General features: G+C 35.7%; 1 protein-coding gene across 4 annotated transcripts in view; it reads left to right on the top strand.

Annotated features, from left to right (window-relative positions):
* AUH (AU RNA binding methylglutaconyl-CoA hydratase) overlaps positions 1–12,152 on the top strand; it is a 162,879-nt gene that overhangs the window by 114,581 nt on the left and 36,146 nt on the right. The window lies entirely within an intron of this gene.

The raw sequence follows: 12,152 nt of genomic DNA, 5'->3' as shown, positions 1-12,152 counted from the left end.
TCAAAAAAGGAAGGGAAGATAATCCCAGAGGCAGAAAAGACACGTCTTTAAATTAAAGGGACCCATTGAGAGCCAGCACAAATAATGAAAACAAGTCACCCATAGGTATATGTTTGTGAAGTTTCAGTGCTTCAAGGATTAAGAGAGGATTGTAAAAATTTTCAGAGAGGAAGAAAAACAGATTGTCCAAGTATGAAGAAGTGTCAAACTCACATCAACGTTTTATCAGTCTCAACACTGGATGCTGTAAGTATTGCCGACAAAATCCAAAGGCAAACACACTTTTAACCCCAAATTCTGTACCTGACAAACTACCATTCAGTTGTAACAGCAGAATAAAGACATTTTCAGATGTACAAGGACTAGAAAAATTAGCTTCCCAAGTACCATTATTAAGAAATAACTTGGCCTTCAGGAAATAGAGGAATCAACCTAATTGGGCATCAAAGCAAATCCACAAATAATGGCAATAAAATAGGTCCAGACAACAACCATTACAAATTAGAGGAATATAAGACACATGAGGGAAAGCAAGGATTGATAGCTTGGGGATAACCTCTGTCACTGCCCCCCTTCTCCTGCCCCCACCAAATCAACCCTCCCAGAAAGAAAACAATTAGAAACCCCGGGTAAAACTCCTCTTGTGGCCTAAATATGGGAGGGAAGGCCATGCTTTTAAGCAATCAGTGAGAAAAATGGGTCTATTTAATTTTAAAACTAGAATTTTTTAAATTTCTTGGCGTGGTCAGGAGATCATGACATTGGATTTATAAAGAATGAAGTGTAATTTTAGCTGACCTCTTGGCTTGACATTAAATAATATTTATACATCATAATGTAGATGCTGGTTGTTGATTTCAACTTTTAGAACCAGTCTGTGGTAAAGAAGGTTTGGTTACTGTTTACTTCAAGATATGAATGTACAGTCTTTATTTCGTTAAAGAAAAAGTATAGCTGACCCAAGGTGAGTTGTGGAAGGGCAGAAAAAAGTGTATTGTACATAATGAATTAACCTCTATTCTCTGCATCTAAGAGCAGTGTACTGTCATTGGGACATTTAAAAACACTCATTCATGTCACTTCCTGTTAGCTTTGTTCTCTCACAAAACTCTACCTGAGAAAGGCTACCACCCACTTAAAAAAAAATTAAATGTTAATAAACTAGTACTGAAGATAGAATGGAATACTAAAATGCTCAGTCTTGAAGATAAGAATAGGTAATAAAGGTCAGATGAGAAAAATAGAAAGCAAATATCAAGGTGGTAAATTTAAACCTAACCATATTGATACTTATATTAAATGTAAAATTTTCTTTATATTGTCATTAAAAACAGATCGGTTAAAAAAGTAAGATTCAATTATATGCTGTTTATAAGAACCATGCTTTAACTATAAAGATACAGATAGGTTAAAACTAAAAGAATGGAAGAAGATATATGCTAACAATAGATAAGAAAGCTGGAATAGCTATATTAATAGTTTGCAGAGTGAAAAATCTTACTAGTGACAAAGAGGGACATTTTATAATAACAGAACTTCAAAATAATTGAAGCGGAAATCCTCAAAACAGAAAGGAGAGTAAAGAAACCCACTATTTTTAGCTGGAGATTCCATAATTAATGAAGCAAATGGAAAGAAAATCAGTCAGTATATAGAAAACTTGAACTATGCTATGAAACAGCTAGGCCTAATTGTTCTTTTCGGAGTACTCCCCCCAACAATTCTAAAATTCACATCCTTTTTTAAACTTGTACATGGAATATTCATCAAAATAGACAGAAACTTGGACCATAAAATAAATTTTAAAGGATTGAAATAATACAGGCTATATTTTCTGACCTCAACAGTTAAATTAGAAATCAGTAACTGAAAAATATGAGAAAAGCCTCTAGATGCTTGGAAATTAAAAGAATACGAAGTAAATCCATGGGTCAAAGAAGAAATCACAAGAGAAAATCAGAAAATAGTTTGAACTTAAAGAAAATGAAAACAACATTAAATTTTGTGAGATGTAGCTAAAGCAATGCTTAGAGAGAAAATACAGTTTTAAAAGCTTATATTAGAAAGCAAAAAGAAAGATGTAGAATCAGTGAACTGAACTTCTACTTCTAATAAAGAGAGGAAATTAGTGAAAAAGACTTTGTGCAAACAACAGAGAAAAATCAGTAAAACCAAAAGCCAGTAACACTGCTAGCTAATCTGATAATCAAGAAACAAAGAAACAAAAAAAGGAAGACACAAATTACCAATATCAGGATTAAAAGATAGGTCATCCCTACAAATCCTACAGATATTAAAAGATTATAAGAGAATATTATAAACAAGTTTATACCAGGAAACACACCAAAACTATCACTAGAAGAAATAGAAAATCTGAATACCTCTACTTTTTTTTTTTTTTAAAGAAATTAAATTTGTAATGAAAATTTTTTCCAGGAAGAAAACTCTGGGCATGATGGCTTATCGACCGTTTGTTGAAGAATGATTACCAATCCTACCTAAGTTCTTTCAGAAAATAGAGAAGGAGAGAACAGGTCCCAACTCATTTTATGAGGCCCTCATTACTTTCCTGCCAGACCAAACAAAGGTATTGAAAGGGATCTATATACGAGTATCCCTCATGAAAACAGACATAAAATTCTTTTTTTTTCTTAATTAATTTTTATTGGAGTATAGTTGCTTTACAATGTTGTGTTAGTTTCTGCTGTATGGCAGAGTGAAACAGCTATACGTATATATATATCCCCTCTTTTTTAGATTTCCTTCCCATTTAGGTCACCACAGAGCACTGAGTAGAGTTCCCTGTGCTATACAGTAGGTTCTCATTAGTTATCTATTTTATACAGAGTAGTGTATATATGTCAATCCCAGTCTCCCAATTCATTCTACCCCCCCTTCCCCTTGGTATCCCTACATTTGTTCTCTATGTGTCTCTACTTCTGTTTTGCAAATACATTCATCTGTATCATTTTTCTAGATTCCACATATAAGCGATATTACACGATACTTGTTTTTCTGACTTAACTTCACTCTGTATGACAGTCTCTAGATCCATCCACGTCTCTACAAATGACCCAGTTTCGTTCCTTTTTATGATTGAGTAATATTCCATTGTATATATGTACCATATCTTCTTCATCCATTCCTCTGTTGATGGACATCTAGGTTGCTTCCATGTCCTGGCTATGATAAATAGTGCTGCAGTGAACATTGGGGTGCATGTATCTTTAGGAATTATGGTTTTCTCTAGGTATATGCCCAGGAGTGGGATTGCTGGGTCATACGGTAGTTCTATTTTTAGTTTTTTAAGGAAGCTCCATACTGTTCTCCATAGTGGCTGTATCAGTTTACATTCCTACCAACAGTGTAGGAGGGTTCCCTTTTCTCCGCACCCTCTCCAGCATTTATTGTTTGTAGATTTTTTGATGATAGCCATTCTGACTGATGTGAGGTGACACATTTGTATTTGATTTGTATTTCTCTAATAATTAGTGATATTGAGCAGCTTTTCATGTGCTTGTTGTCCATCTATATGTCTTCTTTGGAGAAATGTCTGTTTAGGTCTTCTGCCCATTTTTTGATTGGGTTTTTTTTTTTTTGATATTGAGCTGCATGAGCTGTTTGTATATTTTGGAGATTAATCCCTTGGCAGTTGCTTCATTTGCAAATATTTTCTCCTATTCTGAGGGTTGTCTTTTCATTTTGTTTATGGTTTCCTTTGCTGTGTAAAAGCTTTTAAGTTTCATTAGGTCCCATTTGTTTATTTTTGTTTTTATTTTTATTACTCTAGGAGGTGGGTCAAAAAAGATCTTGCGTGATTTCTGCCAAAGAATCTTCTGCCTATGTTTTCCTCTAAGAGTTTTATAGTGTCTGGCCTTACATTTAGGTCTTTAATCCATTTTGAGTTTATTTTTGTGTATGGTGTTAGGGAGTGTTCTAATTTCATTCTTCTACATGTAGCTGTCCGGTTTTCCCAGCACCACTTATTTAAGAGACTGTCGTTTCTCCATTGTATATTCATGCCTTCTTTGTCATAAATTAGCTGACCTTAGGTGCATGGGTTTATCTCTGGGCTTTCTGTACTGTTCCATTGATCTATATTTCTGTTTTTGTTCCAGTAACATACTATCTTGGTTACTGTAGCTTTGTAGTGTAGTCTGAAGTCAGGGAGCCTGATTCCTCCAGCTCCGTTTTTCTTTCTTAAGATTGCTTTGGTTATTCGGGGTCTTTTGTTTTTCCATACAAATAGTAAAATTTTTTGTTCTAATTCTGTGAAAAATGCCATTGGTAATTTGATAGGGATTGCATTGAATCTGTAGATTGCTTTAGGTAGTATAGTCATTTTCACAATATTGATGCTTCCAATCCAAGAACATGGTATATCTCTCCATGTGTTTGTGTCATCTTTGATTTCTTCCATCAGTGTCTTATATTTTTCTGCATACAGGTCTTTTGCCTCCTTAGGTAGGTTTATTCTGTTCTTTTTGTTGCAGTGGTGAATGGGATTGTTTCCCTGATTTCTCTTTCTGATCTTTCATTGTTAGTGTATAAGAATGCAAGAGATTTCTGTGTATTAATTTTGTATCCTGCAACTTTACCAAATTCATTGATTAGCTCTAGTAGTTTTCTGATGGCATCTTTTTCTATGTATAGTAACACAGACTTAGAAATTCTTAACAAATTTTTAGCACATTAAACCCAATAATATATAAAAAGGTAAGTTGGGTATAGGAGGTAAACTGCCTGTTACAGAAGCCCCTGATGGATGTTCCATTCAGGAATGTTACTGCGAATGCTGGGAAGAAGGACTTCTGCTTCTCGGAGTCAGGAATCTATGGTTGTGTTTGTTCTGTCTTTTGCTTTCCTGTGTCTGAAATGCCAAGAGGCTGGGGGAAATGTGCGGGAGTAGGGGGATATGACTCTGACTTGAGCAACTCTGATGTAATGCTACAGGAGCTTGAAGACCTCCTATCCGCCCTGCTCTGCCACTTTTTTGTTGTATGAACTGTAGCTTCATCACTTACCCACCCTGATTAAATTGCATAACATTATATTGAACTAAGTGACATGGACTGTTCTACATGGATCCAGTCCTCAGTCAGTAGTCAATAAACATTAATTAAAATTTTTTTTAATTTAGAAAAGATAATGTAACTAAGTGGAATTTAATCCGATTTATAAAACAATACAATTCCTCATATTAACAGAATAAAAGAAAAATTCTGTGATCATCTCAATATTTGCAGAAAAAGCATTTGATAGAATTCAATATTGATTCATTATTTAAAAAAAAACTCTTAGTAAATTAGAATAGCAGGGTACTTCCTCATTCTGAAAAAAGGCCTTTGTAAAATACCTATAGCTAACATATTCAATGATGAGAAGCTGAACCCCTTCCCACAAATAATGAAAACAAGGCAAGAATGTCCAGTCTCATCACTTCTATTCAACATTGTACTTATAGGTGCTAGCCAGTACAGTAAGAAAAGAAGAAGAAATAAAAGGCATACAGATTGGAAAGAAGAACTCTCTATTCAGAGGTGCCGTATGATCGTGTTCAGAGAGAATCCTAAGAAGTTTACCAAAAACATTATTAGAACTAGTAATCGAATTGAGCAGAGTTGCTGAATATAAGATCAACATATAAACATCAGTTGTGCTATATACTAGCAATGAACAATTGGGAAATGAAATTTAACAATCACTCCCATTTATAGTAGCATCAAAAAACATGAAGTATTTAGGAATAAATTTAACAAAGTATATGTAAGATCTGTACACTCAAAACTATATGGTAGAGAGAAATGAAAGAAGACTGGAGTAAATGGAGAGACATAACATGTTCATGTATCAGAAGATGCAGTATTGTTTTGATGTCGCTTCTCCCCAAATTGATCTATAGACTTAGGTCAATCTTAGCTAAAATCCTAGCAGCTTTTTTGTTTTTTTTTAATAAAATGGCAAGGTGATTCTAAAATTTATATGGAAAGGCAAAGAACAAAGTTGGCTGAATTAGACTGCCTGATTTCAAGACTTACTATAAAGAAATCAAGACAGCATGATACTGGTATGAGAACAGACATACAGAATAGAAATTCCAGAAATAGACTCACACATACATGGTCAGGGAACAGAAGCGGGGAGGGGCAGCGATAGAAGTTCCACTTGTCATCTCATTATAAGAAGTGTAGAATTTCAGAATAATCTTGGTCATAGTTTTATTAGCAAATGTTATTTTAGGATGGATTTTATGAAGTGTTATTTTATTCCACTAAATAAATCATAAGCTTAATTGCTGCAGTCTGGGTAGATGTATATTTGTTTTACAGTTTAAGCCTCACTAACTGACTTAATAGACTAGCCAAAAGCAATTTCAAATACTTCCATATATTACAAATGATCAATCCTTATTGTTTCTAAAATAAGATGAAAGTGAAATAAAATGTATCTATGACATTACTTAAATTTAATTATATTTAGTTTCTGTAAAACAGCAGATAAAATGCCAGATCTTAGAACTTGTCTTTCATTTATTTTTTAAATAGACCTGCATAATTTATAGTGCTTTAATTCATGAGCAGTTAACTTGTTTTGGGAAATTAAAAAAGGACATTTTCTAAGTTGTCACATTATACTTTTGGTTTTAAATAATAAAGGTTATTTCTAAATGATAACTTCAACATGTATCAAGTTAGCATTTGATAGTTTAAAATAAGAAATTCTACTTTATGATTCTGTAAGGGAGCTTTATAAATAGCTTTTAGGTACAAAATATGTACATATACATGCATAGGCATATTTAATCATTAAAAATTGCTTGTCAGGATAGTCATGGAAATGTCCTCTGTAACAGTTTTTCTCAGATCTATTTCGGACTTATGCATGTGTTACTATATTTATCTTTATCTAATCAGCCCTTGCTGGGAGGTTTTGTTATTTTATTACAAGCAGCTGTGTAAAGCTTTTTCTTTTAAAAACTACATTCTTTTGTAGTGCTGCCATCACTCATATTACACATTTGGGCAGCAAATTAAAGGCAAGTAAACTGTAGAACTAGATGAAATACATGATGTCAGTATAATTCATACCTTCCTGGAAAAACTACTCTTTCGGGCCAGTTAAGTTGAAGATAATAATTTTTTTTTTTAATCATAACAAAAGATATACTCAGGATTTTGTATTATCACTCTTAGGTGCTTTCCACCATGAAACTTCTTATGCTGGGTTTAACTATGACTGTATTTACTATTCTGAGAGTTAATAGCATGCCAACATTTAATTAGTTTGCTCTGATACTGAGAAATGTATACATATTAGTTTATACATTTAGTGAATTTATAAGACTGTCAGAAGTCTAAAATTCCAAACCTTTGGCCCAAATGGGAACTTTTAGAATATATAAACTCTTTATAAGCCTAAACTTAAAATCTCACGGCAACTTTTGTGTGACAGTTTGAAACATTACTGTTTGCATAAACATCAGATTTAGTTGACCTTTGAGTTTGTGCTAGATTCCAGGTCCATTTGTGGCATCTACAAATGGGATAGGCATTATCTCATTGTCTCGTATTTCTCCATCAAGCCTAAGAGGTAAATTACTCCTATATCATAGATGTGGAAACTGAATCTTAGAACCTTCTCCAGGGTCACATAGCTAATTAAGGATATTTGATCCTAGTAAATGTATTGATTACCTCACTCCATCATTTAGGATTGTTGTTAGTTAAGAGAAGTTCTCTGATATTCAGGAAATAATCTTCACAGTGGAAACATACTGCATTGACAGCACATAAATGGTCATCAATATAGACAGGTCTTTACTTTTTGTATTAACTGAAGAGATAACTTGAACAATTTGCTATTTTAGATTAACCATCTTTTAATTCATTTTTGTTTCTGCTGCTGCTCTGTTAATTCAGATTTCCATTACCTGCCACCTGAGCTAATCCAGCATTTTGTAATTAGTCTCTGGGTTTCTAGCCTCTCTTTGGTATGTTTATGTCCATATGACGTTTGGCAGATTAATTTTACTCCAAAACCTTCAGTACCTCACATTGCTTAATCAAAGGAAGGAGAAACTCATCCTGGCACTGAAGACTTGAATTTTGCTTCTCAGTTTTGCCCTTCCCATCCCATATCTGTGCCCCATGTGAGACCTCACCTGTTGTTGGGAGGGCCTTGAGTTGAGCTACAGGTGGATGACCTCCCTCCTTGCTCCCCATCTCAGCGCAGCCCCTTTGCCCCCTCCTCCCGGAAGATTTTCCCTGCTCCCTGACATAGCGCTTGATTTATACCTCTTAGAGTACCTAATAATTTTAGCTCCAAATCACAAAATCTAGGAAATTAAGGTAAACAGAATAAGTGTGTGCACACCATCCAGAGATTACCTTCTTCACACTTCTGCACTTTTTTCTTGTCTGGTTTCTACTATAGGCCTGTGCACTTAAGGCAAACCACATTTCTTTTGTTACCTCCTTTCCACTAATTTATTTGTGTATGGACCTTTAAGAATACCAAAAAGGACATTAGTTTTATTTCCATTTTAATTAGTTTGAAATGTAATTCTTTTCACTCTTTAGCTTCTTGACTTTCTTATGCTAATATTTTTACAGGTTTATAGTTTGTTTCTCTGAATTATGCTTTATTTAATACTATTGAAATGTGATTTATATGCAGGAGAATTACTTGTCGTACTTAACTTTAAGGAACACAAAGATTATCCAGTGTATAGTGATGTATTTAGACAACCTTGATGGGCTGGTCAGAAAAGAGGTTCTGAGTGTTAATTCACACACAGCTCGGATGGGGATAAGGAAACTGCTTTAGTAAGCAGCTTACAAAGCTGCCTGCTGCCTGCAGTCCTCCTTGGCTCTCCAGCGCCAAGATTTAGGATCACAGAAGAGCCACAAAGTCCCGAAAGCCAACTCCTCACCATACTTGACAAGAATCTGGTTCAACTGAAGCAGAGAGATACCTGCTCTGGGTGAGGAGGCACTGTGATAAGGCATACAGGGCCATCTCCATCCCGTTAATAATAATTTCACGGATTTCCGTCTTACTGCATCTTTGATCATACCCCATAATTTATTTCTGCTTTGACAGATGTTCTGTGAAATGTGTTTATAAACTTAACATAATACAGAGGAAGATATTATTTACAGACTTAGTTTTTAGGAGGTATAAGTCATGATTTATTGATAAGTATGAATACCTGAAATCAAAATAGCTGATAAATTCTGAGAGTTGTAGTTTGCTCACTTCACATTATACCATGTGGAGAGCCCTAACGTGTGCATTCTGTGGAACATGAGAATGGTGCCTGCCAAATTCATTTTTCCAAATTTCTCTTGGAGAAGAAATCACTTACATGTAACCTGAGGTTGAAATGTTCATTCAGTACAGGCTTGCTTTTCATTCTGTATTTCTGAAGGTCTGTTGTAGTCTTTGTAAACTTAATAATTTCAAGCAATGAAAAGGACCTTGTTTAAGGAATTGTATGATGAATTATTTTCTGAAGAGTAATAGACCCTGGTATACTTTTAAAAATTATAAATCGTACAGTGGATTTAAAGGAAATAAATAAATAAATAACAAAAAAACGACTAGTAATAAAAACTGGTATAGAAACAAAAAGTTTGACTGTTCTCATTAAATATTCATCTGTACCATATGTGATTAAAGTATAGTCCTGTAGTAAAAATGTGAAAAGTAAAAGATTGTTTTGCTACCTCCATATTAAAAGGTCAATATTAATGGCTTTATTTCTTTGCCTTTAGGGTTTTATGATACCTTTGTTCCAATTTAGTCAAAACATGTATTATATCCATATCCAGTGGTATCTTATTCCTGATAATGTTGACTTCAAGTATTCTTTTGCTTTTTATTTCCAGTATGTGACCTCCTTGGTACCTCAGGTGTCCTCTATCCTTTGTGCTCCTGCAGCCCATCGGACCAGCGAGGACAGCTGCCCAGTCTTTGTGGCCATCATAGACACAGAAGAGATAGGGAAATAGCCCCTAGCCATCAGAGAACCATTTAAGTAAGAGCACAGAGGACTTTGAAGGAACTGGAATAGTGACAATATTTATATAACCCCTTACCAATTACAGTTGCATAATCATGGCACTTAGCGGGGCAGTGTGAAATATTCTTTGCTTGAGCAGTATAAGAATTTATCAAAAGATTTACTGAATGGAATGTATGCGGGGGTTGTAGGATTATCAGGGAAGAAGTCGAATGTTGAGGAGGAGCAGAAACACAGGGAAAGTTGACTCTATCCTGGCCTGCAGTCGACATTTGGCTCCCTTTTCCTTTTTCTTTTACAGGCTCATTGGGAGCTTATATCAGTGGAAACCACAGCTTCTGGCTTTTATAGTGAATACACGATCAGCCAGTGACTGACTTGTATTTCCCATTCTCCAGTGACTCCTCTCAGAAACCCAGCTACTTTGTAAGTAGTAAAGATCCAACATGAGTATATCTATGAGTATTCATACTCCAAAAAGCATGACACCTTGGCAGCCTCTGCATTATAGAAGGACCTATGAGAGGAGGAGAAAGTTCTGTACTGGAGATGGAATTAGAAGAACTCACTTTCATGTTTTGGCTGAGAGCCCAGCACTTACACGTGTGTTGGTGCACCCCAAACTTTGCGAGACCCTTCCTGTTGCTGTGGGGCCTTGGAACACCACTGCTACACTTAGGGTGACTGGCCAGGAGCCGATGTGTTTGATCTTGCAAAATATTTACAGCAGCAGGGTCATCCATCTTCTTCCCCTAAAGATGATGAAACTGAGATTCACTAAAGTAAAATGCCATCCCTTCGGGGACCCTGCAACCCCCTGTCCCCAGACCCCAGGACAGTGCCCTTTCACTTAGGTCATTGCAGACACGTTGATGAGCTCACAGCTTCTCCATATACTGAGGAAAATCATCATTTTGTTTACTAGTGATTTCTTCTTTTTATGAGACACAGCTTGGCCTTCACCCAGAGGAGCATGTTGATGTATCATATTAGGAGTCCTCTAGAACTGAAATCTGTATCCCTTTCTGAGTTGACGGAAACAAAGAGCTCTTGGGTGGCATGTTAGCACATCTCAGTCCACAGTCAGTCCACAGTCAGTCCACAGTCTGATAGGCTTGTCTTAGGGGGTGACTGTCAGTCTGCCATCGAGGAGAAAATCAGTGATTCATTAGATACTGGAAACTTGAAATTGTATCCTGTTTAATGCGATTAAAGTTACAGATACTGTTTTCCAGAGAGAAAAAAGCATAATGAATATGCTATCAACATTCTCTTTTAGATTTTTAGTGATTTAAAATCACATACTCTTTAAGCATGGGTCAGGCATCTGGCAGCTCGGGGGGGAAGAGAGGGGAGTGGGGGAGAGCGGGGGTTGGTTATCAGGAGATTCGACTGCATCTGTGTGTGGAAACAGTGAGGAGAAAGTTCTCCTGTTGTTTCTGATCCTTACACCAGACCTGGCAGAGAAAGAACTTTAAAAACTTAATAAATGTTCGCTAAGTGATACAGTAACCTTTATGTCCCTTTGTAGAATGCTTTGATATGATTGTGGTATTAAAACAATTTTACAGAGGAGTGAGAAAACCTGTACACCATGACAGGCTGAGCTAGGCCAGTCCTGAGGAGGGGGTGGGGCACATTGGGGAGGTTGAATTTTGAAGGGTGCCCTGGGTCACCGCGTGGTGGGGTGGCCATGTATTGCCTACCTTCTCAGGGAGACAATATTTTTATTTCCCCACTTTTTGAAAGAAGAGGTTAGTGGGGACTGCAACTCCCAAGGAACCCCTGATTTTTTTTTAAATTTAAATAACTTTCTTGTTTAAAATTAAGAAAAAGAGTGGTTGATAAACATATTTTGAACATGGTCATTAAGCATACTTTTATCTGTCACATTCATAATCATGAGCAAAGATATAAAAGATATTTGAGCATTAAGTATATATTAATATATTTGTTACATTGCTGATTTTATGTTACTGCTAGGGAAAAAAATCTACTGAACAAACAGCTTTTGTGTAGTCAGCTGAAAGAATAGCCTCAGGGGTAAGGTAACAGGAAGAGGGGGATTGACATGATGGTTTGTGAGATATTGTTTCCTTAGTTGTGTCACAGAGCCACTGTGGCTTTA

Source organism: Grampus griseus (assembly GCF_964374135.1).
Source record: "Grampus griseus genome assembly, chromosome: 6".
NCBI classification, from domain to species: Eukaryota; Metazoa; Chordata; class Mammalia; order Artiodactyla; family Delphinidae; genus Grampus; species Grampus griseus.
The sequence above is the reverse complement of the archived record's forward strand: the minus strand, read 5'-3'. Positions and strand labels throughout refer to the sequence as shown.